Genomic DNA, 15,421 nt, shown 5'->3' on the forward strand with positions numbered 1-15,421 from the left:
CTCTCGCCTGGCCGCGCCTGCCCGCAGCCAAGGGTTACTCATCCCCCTCGGGTCCGTTGCTCCACACCCGGGGCTGGGCCCGCCCCGGCCTGGCCCGCACTGCTGGGGGCGGGGTGGGGAGAGGCCGCCCTGGGGTGCCGAGTCTGGCCCGTGGTGGGAGGGGAGGGCGCATTGCTCCCACCCATGAGCGAGACACCACACCGATCACACGCGTACTGATTGGAGGGACGCAAACGTCCGTCGCCCCACTCTCTCCACTTGGGGCCCGGGGCCGTCGAGGTAGGGCTCAGATGCCCACCCCTATGCCCCGCCCCAAGCTGGAGCCAGTTGCCAACCCCTGCCTCCCAGCCTGTTTTCTACTTTTTTCCCCCCTCCAGATCATACCCTGCATTTTCTCTCCTCTCAGTCTTTCCCCGCATGATTCCTTCCCCTGGATTCCCTTCCATGTAGAAATTCCGCTTATCATCGTGTCACTTCCCGGAAAGCCTTCCTGAGTCCCCCGTGGCTCTCCTTGCTTCTCCCACACGGTGGGCCTCAGGCCATGACATGCCGGGTAGCACGGACAGAAGGGACCGCGCAGTCCTCTCCTGCCTCCGCAGTAGGCTGAGCTCCTTGAGTCCCGGAATACGTTCATTTATTGTCAGTCATTGGAGAGCTCGCTAGGTGCTCCTTCTGTGGACATACTGAATGTGCTCCGTCTCCTGCGGTATTAAAGGAGGACTATTTTCCTTCAATTTAATTCACTAATTCTGAAACATCTACTAGGAGAAAGACAGCAAGCTAAATTCTGACAAGACTAGAACGAACAGATACAGCCCTGCCCTTGCCTGATTTGCGGTCTGATGGAGGGTAGACAAGTTTTCAGCAACTGCAGTGTGTGAATGAAAAGTTGCCGCAGGATAACCCTGGACTTCGGGAGGAGAATCCAGCTGGGTTTTGAGGCGCTGGGGAGGCTTCCTGAAGTCCTGTAATTCAGAACTCTAAGCTAGGTCCTAAAAGTTGAGTAGAACTTAGAGAATACCTTTAATTTGTGTTTGTGTGTACCTAGTGTGAACCCATGCATAGGTTTAATGGAAGAGTCCTTCTGTCATGTCTCATTTAAATCCCAGAATGTCAATGAGCTCCATTCACACATCCTTTCTCCAGACATGGGTCCCTTTGCCCCAGGATCAATCCCTGTCGCTGGGTTTCTCTGAACAAATCTACTTCCCCCAGAATGCATGGATCACCACTGCATCAATCTTTTGCAGAGAGGAAAGGGAATCTGTCTGTGAAACAAGCACCTAAGGGGATTCTTTCACAAAGTGAAGCCTGAGGATCATTGCCCAGAGGATGGGCATGGTGGGTGACGAGACTCCAGGCAGGACCCAGAGGCTGGGGCTCTGCTCACTGCAAGGGATGTGGTGCGAGGAGCTGGACCCATCACACTCTGGGTGTTCATTCCGGCCCCAAACATTGATGTGGTCACCACTATGCAACAGGCACCATCTTAAGCTCTGAAAGTACCAAAAAAAACTCCAATCAAGAAGAATGCTAGATTAGACGCATTGACTAAGTACCACGAGTGCAAGGTCAAGAGACTGGTTGCTTCTACCTGGGAGGCCCCAGGAAGGGTTCTTGGAGGAGGTGACAAATGGACTAGACTCTGAATACAGGCTAGGAGCTCTCAGGTGAAGCAGTACCGTCAATAAGAAGTTGGGAGAGAAGATTCTGGACCAGTCTATGTAAAAAGAGAAAGTATGGTCTATTTGGGGAAGAGTGGGAAATTTTGTACGGCTAAAACAAACCATGTCTATTTGGGGTGAGAGAGGTGAGTTTTGTAAGAGATGAGACGAGAAAGCGAAGTTGGAGCCGGATTGCAACACGCCTTCTGAGTTGCCTAAGAATTTGGATTCTTAAGGCAATAGGGAGACTTTGAATGTTTTGAAGAAAGGAAGTGGTAGAATAATGCCTGAGTTTAGATGGACAACTTTGGTTATGGCCACATAGAACATGTTTTGAAACAGGAAGATTGGAGGCAGAGTGACTAGTTAGGAGATTGATGTAACAATCTGGGGAGGCTATAATGAAGGTCTGATCTGGTGCACACAGCAGCTGTGGGAGAGGAGCTGATGGGAAGAATTTGGGACATCTTTGAAACAAGGTGAGGAGGATTTCATGAGCAAATAAAAGGAAGAGGGAAGAGTGAGACAAAAGAGAACTATTCGGTCTCTCACTTAGGTCCCTAGACAGATGGTATAGATTTTGAGCTACTTACAGAACATCCAAGAGGAAAAGTCCAGGAGGCAGCTAGTTAGCTGGGTTTGAAGTTTGGGAGAGAAGATAGGGTTAAGGATTGAAATTTGAAAGTCATCCGCTCAAAGGCAAGAGCTAACTGCATGGGAGCATCTAGCTACTAAGTGACAGGGTAGGAATTTGAACTCCAGTCTTTAGTTTCCTTCCACATACATTTATTGGGCACCTGCCATGTTCCAGGGCCAGTGCTTTACTGGAGATTCAGAGGCAAATAAACAGAATGGTCCTGTCCTCAGGTAACAGAGAGGAAAGCAGGGGTCAGCACAGATGATCTTCTTGCACCATCTCCAGAGGCTTTGCTGAAGTCTAGTTATATTTTGCTTCTGGCATGTCTCTGATCTGCTGATGGAGCGCACTCTCAAAAACAGCTCCAAAAGTTGCTTCCCAATTAGTAAGGTCAACGGGGGCAGGTCCATTGCAGAGCCGCACCCAGCGCCACATGGATGGAGCACAACAACTGTTGATCGCCCTTAAACCTGCACTGTCTATGGACGATTCAGCTTTGTTGAAGGGTAAAATGTATCATCAGAGTTTAATATCAAAGTTACATGCACTTGGTTAAGATGAGCATAGCAGTCCCTCCCATCAAAATCTGTTTCCTTTGTAGTAAAATATCAACATTTATTATCTGAATAGAAGGATTAAATGAGATTTTTCTTTGCTTCTCCATAGTTCTCTGATTTTACAATTTTTCTGCATTTTCCAAATGAGTGTGCATTGTTTTGTACAGAAGGATGATGTCGAGCATAATAAAAACATTTTAAAAATGCTTTCCTGGTGTGTTATCTAGAGATTTCATTTGATGCATTTTCAGTAAACACCCGCATTTCTTTATCGGTAGCTTATGCACTACCAAAATGCCAGAGGAGGATATGAAAGAGTGGACAGAAAAAACAGCATTCATTGTAACGCCAGCCACTGCTAATTAGTGGAGAGCTACAGAGAGCTGCTCATGTTTAGTTCACCATCAAGGTACCAACCAGGCAAACATAATCAAGGCTACTGACCATATTTTCAGTCTTTTTTATGTTTCAGGTTTGTTTACACAATTGTGTTCATATCGTAGAATTTTCATTCTACTTTTTCTCATTTAACACTATATGCGTATCATCTTTCAAAAATTGTCCTTGTAAGTAGTATTTTAAACTCTCTATTATTTTCCATCAAGAGGATGTACTATTATTTATCTAGACATTTCTTTACTCTTGATCTCTTAAATTGTTCTCAGTTTTTCCTTATTATAAACAATGCTGCAATGAACATCTTGGCACTTTAATTACTTTCTGTATCCAAACTCTCAGAAATCGAATTATTGAGACAAGGGGTATGACAGTATGTAAGGCTCTTGAAACAGGTACCAAAGAATTGTACCAAATTGTCTTCTCATCAGCCGAGAATTCCCATGGTTTTAAATCTTCAGTACTAGGGGTATGGACCTCATAGCTATTTACATTTGTGTTTCTTAGGTTACAGATGAGACTAACAGTTTGGCTGTGATGTTACCATTCAGATTTAGAGACTGTTTGTAGCAGCGCATGACCCATTGTTGAGTCTGTGGTTATGTTCGCAGTTAAAGCAAAACATGATAAAGATTTTGCCATCCCTATATACTCCCTTTGGGGTGACTGTGCTTTGGTGACATCACCAGCTTATCGACTCCATTTCTAAGTTTTGGAGGTTCCAAGTTAGTCAGATTCAGAGACCTCAATTCAAATTAATCAAACTCACAGCAGATGCAAAATCAGTCCAGCACCACTCCCCCCGTTCTTGGATTTCCTGTCAGCACACAAATATCTATGGGTTTCTCTCTCCTCAACAAAAATAATTTTTTAGACATCCCACTTCTCTTTTTAGCTACTTTCCCATCTCTCTTCTTCTCTCTGTAGTCAAACTCCCTGAAAGAATCATGTAAATTCCTTGCCTGCCATTCACTCTTCAATACTTTGCTACCTGGCTTCTGCCCCATCACGCCGCTGAAACTAACCTTACTGAGTCCCCAGTGGCCTCCATGTGGCCATAACTGTTCTAATCTCATAGACAACACTTTCCCCTGCAATTGTCTCCCCCCTAGCTTGTGAAGAAGTGGCATAATAGGGTGGAAAGGGCAAAGGCTTTAGTTTAAAACCTAACTCTGACACTTGCTAGCCATGTCATCTTAAGCAAATTTCTTAACCTTTCTGATCCTTAACTTTCTCAGCTGTAAATTAGTGCAATACAGAGTGAGGCAGAATAGCAATTAAGAGCTCAGACTTTGGTGCCTTATCCACCTGGGTTCGAATTCAAGCCTAGCTCTGTGATCTCGAGCACATCAAGTCTGCGTGCTCCAGTCTCAGATATAAATAGTGGGGCTTCACGAGGATGTAATGAGCTGCTGCAAAGTACTCTGAGCGGTGCCTGGCACACAGTAAGTGCTGTTTAAGTGTTTGCTCTATGCGTACATCAGGGGACTTCTGTGAGGGTGCAATGAGATGCGAGCACAGATCAGGGGACTTCTGTACGAGTTCAGTGAGATGCTAGCACAGCATCTAGCACAGTGTCTGGCACACAGTAGGCCCTCATTTAGTCAGTGCCAGCCCCCTGTCTTCTCTATGTCTTCCTCCCACTTCTCAGACCACTCCCTTTTCTGAGAACCAGAGTTCTGTCCTTGGCCACTTCTCTTTCCCTGGGTGACTTTGCCCAAATCCTTGGTGACCACGACCCCGTGTAAGCTGATGATTCCCGCATCTCTAGCTCCAGGCCAGACCTCTTTTCAGATTCTCAGACCAGTAACCAACTCCCTGCTGAACTCACCCTGTGACTCTCCACTGGCACCTCCAACTCATCATCATCCTCCCACCTCCAGATGTGCTCCTTCTCCTGTGCTCGTCCTTCTAGCCAGGCATCATCGCCCTTCTGTCCAGAACTTCGAAGTCGTTCTAGACTGCACCCTCCCACTTACTCCCTCCACCCACGCCCTCCTCTGGCTGTGCCCCCACCCTAGTCCTCCACCTGCAGATTCTGCCTTCTGCAGATCTTAGGAATCTTTTGCTTCCTTCCCACCCCCACTGCTGTTGATTCACTCAGCCTCCCACAGCTTTTCCCCTGGACTGTCCCAGTAACTGCCATACTAGCCTCATCGCCCTCACTCCCTCCTCGATGCGGCTTATGGCTGAATTGTGCCCCCACCCCTGAAGTCATATGTTGAAGTCTTAAGCCCCAGTTCCACAGAATGTGACTGTATTTGGAGATAGGTAGGGCCTTTAAAGAGGTAATTAAGTTAAAATGAGGTCATATGGGTGGGTTCCTAATCCAGTATGACTGGTATCCCTATAAGAAGAGACAGCAGCCGTGCTTGCGCAGAAGGACGACCACGTGAGGACACGGCGGCAAGGCAGCGATCTGAAAGCCAAGGAGAGAGGGCTCAGGAGACCTAAACTGCCGACACCTTGATCTTGGATGTCCAGGCTCCGGAGCTGTGAAAGATAAATTTCTGGTGTTTAGGCCCCCCTGTCTGTGGTGTTTTGTTCGGACAGCCCAAGCAGACTGAGACCCCGCCTCATCCTCAGAGCCACACCCTCTGCTCGGGGCTGTGGAACACGGCTTGCAGCTCCCTGAAGGTTCCGGCTGACTTTCTCTCACCGCTGAGCACAGGCGGCTCCTGCCCCTGCCCCTCTTCACTTTGCAGACTCTCACTCACCTTTCAAGACACAGTTTAAGCATCACCTACTGGGGGCTGAGTTAGATGCTCTTCCTCCCAAGCCCGCAGGACAAGTGATATTTGCTGTGGACGCCCTTATTACAGGTGCCATGTTATTGAGTTACTTGTCTGTCTCTCCCACTAAACCCATGAGAGGAAAAAAAAAACCCTGTATCTTATGCCTGTTTATTCCTAGTACAACATGGTTTCACAGAATATATCCAATTTATTTTTATTGAATAAATGAATGAATAAATGAATGAAAGACAGCATCGTGTCATGGTTATATATAAAGTTCTTACAATGATACCTGACACATAATATGTACTCTTGAGTGTCAAATAAATGAACAAAAATACACTGAATATGCTTCGGATCATTTTTTCTGTGATTGTATCTGTTGAAGTTTTATAAAAGCTAAAGTAGGAACATATGGGAAAATAAAAGCCCAGATTTGCAAAGAGACTTACCCATGCAAAGCAGCTCAGATTCGTAGCTGTTGCACTGATTCCAGACAACTTTAGTCTTGGCTAAAGTGGAATGGAAAATTTTGCTTCCTCCCTTCTGTGCTTACCTCACTGGGCTCTGGCTGTGTCATCCTGTGAGTTCACTGCTTCCTGTCTTCCCAAGTAAACACTCCCTCTAGGTTGCAGGGGTGGCATGGAAGCCCACGCAGGCTGGTCTGCGTATGTTCTCTGGCACTTTGATGAACCCTCTTTAATTGCTGGTGGGGCACCGAGTGCTGGGCATTTAGGCAAATGTGGGGTAGAATGCTGCCTCAGCCAGAAGCACCTGGCACATGGAGAGAGTCTGGAGGAAGGGCAAATGTCTGGAGAAGAGCCAGTCTGTTGATGAGAACCAAGTGTGGGAACAAAGGTACAATTCAACTCTACAAACGCTCACTGGACGCTTGCATGGGCTGGGTGCTTGGGACACAAAGATGCTGAAGACCTGTTCCCCACCTCCAGGGACCTCAAATCCAGCCAGTTACAAGCGTTCAATAGCTGTCAGAGGAGGAGGACATAGAGTAGGAAGAAGGGGGACATGAGAGCAGCCAGTATGTGGGGGAGTGTCAGGCTGGAGGGTCTTGAAGCCCAGGAACGGAAGTGTTGATTAGCTACAGGAGGCAACTAAGGGCGCCTCCAGAACCTTTAATGGGGGTGGGTGCAGTTGAAACCTCATTTGAGGGGTGACTCTGTAACGGAGGCTGCAGGCAAGATTCCCACCTTGAACGGGAGGTCATACTAGAAGGCCTCTGAGAGCTCTTCAACTCTAAACACTCTCTATGCTAAAATGAGCAGATTAGGAGGCCCCAACGAGGGACCCAGGGAACCCCCTTGTCTCCTCAAAATCACTGCCGCCCCAGAAAAAACAAATGTGCCCAACACTTGCTGGGATTCATATCCTTCTGCATTCCAGACACAGCATCAGCCACGACAATCACCATAATGATGATGGCTAATGTTTAGGAAGGACTTCTCTGTGCCAGAGGCTGTTCTAAGTGCCTTCAATGGATTATCTCATTTAATCCTCCAAGCTAGGGACTGTTCATATTCCCATTTTATGGAAGGAGAAATAGAGGCACACAGAGCTCCAGTCACCTGCCCAAGGTTACGCTGGTGGTACCTCTTCCCACCCCAGGCAGCTGAGCTGACATCCTAGATGGAAAAATTTGCTCCTCCCATTGGCCTTGACTCCGGAGAGGGGTGGGCAAACTACAGAAATAGAAGCAAGAGTAATATTTCATGACGTGTAAGAATTATGTGAAGTTCAAATTTCAGCGTCCATGAATAAAGTTTTATCGAAACACAGCCCCACTCGTTTGTTGACATATGGCCGCTTTTGTGCCACAACAGGGTTGAGCACAGCTGGCTCTCAAAGCCAGAAATAGTCACTGCCTGGCCCTTTACAGAGAAAATGTGCCAGTCCCTGCTCTCAAGTCCAGACTGGAGTGTAGAGTCAGTTGATCGTCTCCAGTGTTCTCTCTTCTCTAGGCAACAGTCTGCTCCTCAATTTCTCCAGAGCTTAAAGTACCCTTCTATTTAAGAGACTCCTGAGCACAAGAGAACAAAAGTCACCCCCAAAACCCAGACCCTCAATGCCCCAAGTCCCTCTCTCAAAAAAAGTAACTTTACTTAATGGCCATTTTTCTCATTCTTTGACCAGTTGGTAGTGGCTCTGTTCATTCATTCATTCATTCATTCATTCCTTGGCTGGGCCCCTTGTCCCTGGTGCTTTCTAGGGTGGGTGAGGGAGTGGAAAGTGGACCTTCCATCTCTACATAGTCAACAGTCACCTCTGGTCTTGGCCCCTGACCTGAGTGGTCAGGCACAGAGTGAACTTGGACAGACCTGGCTTAAGACCCCCATTCCTCCATTTCTGAGTTTTGACTGCCCACAGCCACTGAATCACTGAACCCTACAAGAAGTGGGGATGCTCTTACCCCCCCTTTTCTGTTTGAAGCAGTCAATAAAATAGTATGGGCAAAGCACTTTGCACAGGGCGGGCACAGCACCAACCCACAGAGACCTGGATCGGCCCTCAGCATCACCATCAGTATCACTGTATCAGCCCTCAGCATCACCATCAGTATCACTGTATCAGCCCTCAGCATCACCATCAGCATCACTGTATCAGCCCTCAGCATCACCGTCAGCATCACTGTTGTTGCTGAAGAATCTCATCAGACCCAGCTCAGAGTTGATCAAGTTGACGCAGATTTAGAAAGAGCAAGCTCCAGTGTGTTTCCTCTTTTTTAAAAACTTAATACCAGGAAACTCTGTACTATTTCTAGGCCACTTGGTATTTGTTACAATCTCAAGAGCCAAAATGATTTGAGTCAGAAGAAAAAATGAGAATTTTCCTCTCGCCAAGATCCTCTGGGATTGCGAGAAAACACAGAGCAGAAGTAACAAGGGTCTTGGCAATTCCCGGCTGACAGCAATGGGAAGAGGGGCCGAACTCCTGGTCCGAACGTCAGGTCTTTGGAATGCTGGCCCAGCACAGCAATCCTTCTAGAAGAAAAAAACGACAGGCACAGAATGTTCAGAAAGAAATGAAATGTTCTTTTAAAAACAACAACACGTTTTGCGTCTTTGTGAGCCTTTACAGTCAAGGGCTTAACAGAGACAAGGCTTAAGAAGATGAGCCAGCCCTTCCTTAATCCTATCTTGTCCTATAAATCACCAAACCCACGGAACAAAGAGGGGGTGAATATTTCCTCATCATTTGTGACAACTTTGCAATTTAAAAAAACTTGTATTTCTTTACCACTAAGTGATATGTAAATGCAGAAAAATCAGAATATATTGATTTAATTTTTTAACTTAATAAACAGAACCCCATTCCCCTTCTAATCTCCGCCCCACACCCCCACCCCGAGGCAAGCACTGAAGGCCAGTCAGTGAGCATCCCCAAGCGTTTCCCCCTCCACGCACAGTGAGGGCACGAAGCATACCTTTCAACCCCAGGGGGCAGGGTGAGCACGAAGACCAAGCACTTTGGAGCCACAGAAGCTGGGTTTGAATCCTGCTCTGCCCTGGCCAGCTGCGTCACTTTAGGCCAGTGCTTACCCACTTCAGAGGGCAGTAGTGAGGATTAACTGAATTCTTATATGTGCAGCACTGAGAACAGATACTGGCACTGTGTGTGTGTGTGTGTGTGTGTATTCACTAATATATGTGCATTTTTCTTTAATAAAATTACATCAAACTATTTATGGTATTTGATAGCCTTTCTTTTTATGTGTTAATTAATATATGTATGACCCAATAATGTCAGTATTTTAAGTTGTTTCTCATTTCTATTATTTAAAAAAATGCTGCCATTTACATTTTTGTGCTTGGATCTTTGGCAACTTGTCCAATTATTTACTTAGAATTCATCCCTAGAAGCTGGATCAGCTGTTATGCTCTCTTTTAAGGATTTTGATACAGAATGCCAAATCGCTCTCCAAAAGGTTGCACCACTTTAAATTCCCAACAGCATGGCATGAAAGTCCCTATCTCCCCAAATCTTTGCCAACACTGCATATTTTCTTTCCGTTCCATTTTTTTTTTCCCATCAGATTGGAGACTTTTACTGTTTTAATGTCTATTTATTTTGTTACAAAGAAAGTTAAACATTTTTGTTTGTTTTTGGCCATTTTTATTTTTTCCACTGCAAATTTGCTGTGAATGTCCATTGTTAATGTATGATTCATCTTTTCCTTATTGGTTTGTAAGAATTCTTTATATATTAAAGATGTTAACCTTCTTTTTCTTTTTTTTTTTTTGAGGAAGATTAGCCCTGAGCTAACTGCTGCCAATCCTCCTCTTTTTGCTGAGGAAGACTGGCCCTGAGCTAACATCAATCCCCATCTTCCTCTACTTTATATGTGGGATGCCTACCACAGCGTGGCATGCCAAGTGGTGCCATGTCCACAACCAGGATCCAAACCGACGAACCCTGGGCCTCCGAGAAGCAGAACATGTGCACTTAACCTCTGCATCACCGGGCCAGCCCCAACCTTCTTTTCTAAGTTTCTCATTTGCCTTTTGGCTTTGTTAAATACTAAAGTATAACAGAGCATATTTTTCACCATTCAGAAATTTTGCACGTGTGTGTGCCTTTTGAGTCCCCGAACCTAGCAATATTTTCCATTATGATTTTTGTCCTGGGAGTCATAGTTATAAAGTTCTTTGCTACCATCACCCCTTGCATTATAAATATATTCCTTTTTATTTTCTTCCAAAATATTTAGTTTCATTTTTACTTTTAAAATTTAATTTATCTCAAATTTATTTTGCAACTTGAATCTAATATGTAAGGTTTCTCATCTAGACTCAGTGATTCTTTTAAACTGATCATTATCCAAGTTGGTGATGGACATATAAATACATACAAATATATAAAGAAATTTGTCAATTTCTTTGAACATCAATGTTCTTCTCCAAAAAGTGAAAATAATAAAATCTCTTCTGCTTATTATGTTGTGAATAAACACATTTTAATTTTTTTTTTGAAGATTTTATTTTTTCCTTTTTCTCCCCAAAGCCCCCTGGTACATAGTTGTATATTCTTCATTGTGGGTCCTTCTGTTGTGGCATGTGGGATGCTGCTTCAGCATGGTTTGATGAGTAGTGCCATGTCCGCGCCCAGGATTCGAACCAACGAAACACTGGGCCGCCTGCAGCGGAGCACGCGAACTTAACCACTCGGCCATGGGGTCAGCCCCTGTGAATAAACACATTTTGAGAAGTATTAAGTGACATGGCAGGGTACACAATTATTCCCAAATTCACCTTCAGGGTGTGAAGGGAGCGAGACACAGAAGTGCAAAGTTTGAGAATTTCTTCCAAGACCTTGAGGAGAAGCAAGAATCTTAAACTGTAAATGTCCTGATTCTGCATGGCTGATTAGCTCTCCAGTTTCCTAAATCAGGTACAGAGAGGCATTTGGGATTGTATAGGATAAAACCACGGTTTAAACACGTCAAGGTCAATTTACACCTTCAGAATATCACAGAATTGACTTTATAGACTGTCCAAAAAAGAGCAAAAGTCAAGTTCTATAACTTAAAAAATAAGTGGTTAATCATCAGGTGTTTCAGCTGAAAAGATTGCATCTCCTAAGTTCCTTCGATTCTCCATAAACCTCATGGCAAATCTATTAGTATTAAGCAAGACTGCCACTTCTATTGCACAACGTTTGCAAACTTTCACCTTGTTATTTTCTCTAATCAGAATAATACAGATAAGAAATAGGTCAGAAGTGTTCAGCCAGGTCACCCCACTCCACCTCAATGTTCTGGGCTCTGCTCAGAGCTGCCCCCACCCCAGCCTAGCCCTGCACCAGGATTCACTGTGCTCTGAGTCCATCACCAGAGGGCGCAATGGTGAGAGCCAACAGCCGCCCATCATTCTGCTTCTTCCTTTGGTCCTTACCATGAATAAACTGTGCCTTTGACAGCTAACACGGACTCAGCTTCAAAGATGAGAGACGTTACCCAAGGGGAAACAGCACCAAGTTTATGAGTCAACAGTTAAGAAACTGTTCTTAAAGTTTCTGAAAAGATGCCGAGAACCTGCTGAATAATCCACAGTCATCCATCTCTTTTATTGTTCGTTTGCTCAGGGTCTTGCAGGACATTATCAGAAACATGACACACTTCGATTGGTATCCACGGCTGTGAACTAAAGCCACCCTCCATCTCTCAGCTGAATGCTAGTAAATTTAGCAATAAGAGCTACCAGAGGGCAGTGTTCCACCCTCATTATGCAGCCAGGATTGAATTTTGAGTAAGAAATTGTAAGTCTCTGGAAAGTACCATGTGTTCGTCATTTGCTTTCCTTTCTGTGCTGTTGGACACTTTCTGGAGATATATCTGCTTTTCAGTTAAGAAAAGCAAGAAATAACTGTGACAACACTTTTTTAATGAGTCCAAGTTTGTTCTATGTTTAAAAAAAGTACAGAATAACAGCTGTCATTTCCTGTGTGCCTGGTATATGCCCGGCAGTGTATAGACATGTATCTAATTGCAACAACACCCTGGTAAGGTAAGCACTATTACTATTTTCCAGGTGAGGACGTGGATCTCAGCAGGATTAAGTAACTTGCCTAATGTCGGAGGTAGGATTTGAACCCTGCTCAGTCTCACTCCAGAGCTTTTCCTCTTCCCACACTCAGGGCTGACCTTCCCAAACTTGACCTCCAGAATGCATCCCACATGCATTTCTCTCTTTTCTCGGGTCTCATGCAGGACAGGAAAAGAGGAAACAGAACCTTGCTGAGTTCTTAAATTTTGAAACAACTTTCATCCATTGATTCTGTGAATTTAATGTAATTCTGTGAGGTTTCTGTTAAATTTCATGGTTGCGTCTTCTTCCAGCACTACGTTCCAGCCCTGGGGAGGTACCATTCAGGCTGTTTTCCTGACTGCTTGGTTAGTGCCTCACTCCCACAGTGATCTTCCTTCTACTTTCTTGTTACTCTGAAACCCGACAGACTCTCAAATCTACGTAGTGCCTTCTCCCATTAAGTATGGATTTTTGATCCACTGAGGTATAAACTAAAATAGTAAAATTCAGTCTTAATGGTCCCCCAGAGATTCCGATGAGTGGACATCCTGACACACTGTCAGAGAGAGACTTAGACATCGAGAAGACCGTAATGCAATATCCGTGAGGTGTTCAGCCTGCACGGAGCACTTACCACATACAACCACTGACACATCTTTCTACCCAAGAAGTATCCATTTTCAAGGTAAAAGAGGCAGGAACTATGGATACATGCAACAGAAAAGAGAAGACGCTAAGACACAAGGATCCTCTCTAGCAAATCATTGCAGGACTTTAATATAAATAATCTCTTAATAGTTGGAAACTTTTAAAAGAGCATAAGAATATTAAAGACGTCAATAATTTTCTTTGTCTTTTTTTTTTTTGTACTGGAGGTACTGGCACAAAGTGTATTTAATTTGAACACTTAGTCTCATGCGTGCTACACAGTAGGCATTTGGTAAATATTTGTTGGAAAAAATAATGAATAATTAAAACAAATCTTATTCTTTTACTAATCCAGCTCTGTTCTTTGGTTTAGTATTCACTCAACAAACATTTATTATATCCAGTTGATAAGTGCTGTAAAAGAAGCCAAGAACACAACTTTAAAACATGTACATGCTTCCTGTCCTCACATAGCTTTGCTATGTAACCATCTGTTTAACCTAGGGCAGTGCCTTCATGCTCCCTTTCTTCACATAAAATGAGAGGAATAACAGCCTTTCTGAATATCTCTGTGGAGATGTTGTGAAAATGAAGTGGGAAAATATGACTTGTAAACTGTTAAGTTGTATACTAATATATCATTGATATACTGTCAGTTAGAATGCTGGTAACAGAAATCTTCACTCAAAATGGCTTAAACCATTAAGGTAATTTGTTAGCTCAAGTAACTGAAAATGCTAGAGGTACACTGCCTTCAGATAAGCCTTGATCCAGTAGCTCAACAATGTCACCAAGAATTCAATTTCTTTCCAGCTCTTCACCTTGGCCTTTTTGGTGTCAAATTCTAAGACTTACTCCCCTTAGGGTCCCCGATGGCTTCCGGTAGCTCTCGGGCCTGGTACTCCCTCATTCCAGTCCAGAAGAGAAGAATGAGCAACCCTGCCCAGGCTTTCCAAGGGAGATCTGAAGATTCATTCTGATTGGGCACTTTAGGTCACATGCCCCCTCTGCACCAATGTCTGTGTCCAGAGGAATGAAAGGCAGTGATTGGCTTAGCCTAGACCACACACCCCACCCCTGAAGATGGAGGTGAGATCGGCTTCCCTGTAATCTCATGGATCCCCCGGTAGAAAGTGGTTGGCTGCTGTGTAGAGACTGAGGATGGAGTGGAGAGGATGATGAATATGCAACCAACAAACTGTCAGATTAGCTGATTTGAGGCAAGCGTCAGCCAATAATACAGCCCAAAACCCATTTTATGGCCCCAGGTGAACTGAAATAAAAAACTCAATATTTGGAAAAATTAGAGGCATGAATAGACATATACTTTATAAATGTATATAAAAGCTATAGTTATATACATAGTGCTCTGAAACATAAGATAATTGACAGAATCATTGACATAATACACTATTTTACTCCAAATAGTGGCCATAGAGTTTAAATGAATTTTTGACATTTAGAAAATTATTAGGAAAAAAATAGTCTGCCTTTCTGATGATAGATAATTTCAATGATTTCTTTTTTAATTTTCCTATGTAAACCTCTTCTTCAAATCACTAATTAGTCAGATATGATTATCTCTCATTTTTTACAGGGATAAAAGGCTCTCACCTTTGACTAATCTATCTGAATAAGGCTGGGCCACCCCTAGGCCAGTCTCATACAGTGATACACCCAAAGGAAGAGAAAGTCCCAATCCTTAGAAGTTTTGAAGAGATGTAAATCTGCACTGAAGGTGTCTCAAAGGTGCTAAGGAAGACCTCACAGAGCAACACACAGAAAAACTTCCAACAATCCTTTGTACTCAACCATCCCTCAGCCCCACATGGTCATGAGACAAACGGGGTTCCCCACCTCGTGTGCTTCTGGTATCAGGGCCATATCCACAGCCAGGAGAGTTCCGCAGAAAGGAATTATAAAGAACCTGTTCCACAGGTGAGACTTATAGCCATTATATTCACCACACACTTAGAGTATTTTGGTTTAGGGTAAGGGGACCCACCTTACTAGGTCATCAGAGAGAACATGAAGACGTAGATGGGCTTAATAAACAGAGCTGGCAATGGCATCATAATTTATTGAGCTCGGAGAATGTCAGTTCCCTGCAAATGAACTGAGATCCTGTCTCTTAGGACCCAAAACGGACATTTCAAGGAGGGTCCAAAAGGGGTCCTAAGTTTCTAAACGGAAAAATAGCACTCTGCCACTACTGGAGGGAACAGGCTATTGGGATTATGGTGCC

Source organism: Equus quagga, chromosome 6, assembly GCF_021613505.1.
Source record: "Equus quagga isolate Etosha38 chromosome 6, UCLA_HA_Equagga_1.0, whole genome shotgun sequence".
NCBI classification, from domain to species: domain Eukaryota; kingdom Metazoa; phylum Chordata; class Mammalia; order Perissodactyla; family Equidae; genus Equus; species Equus quagga.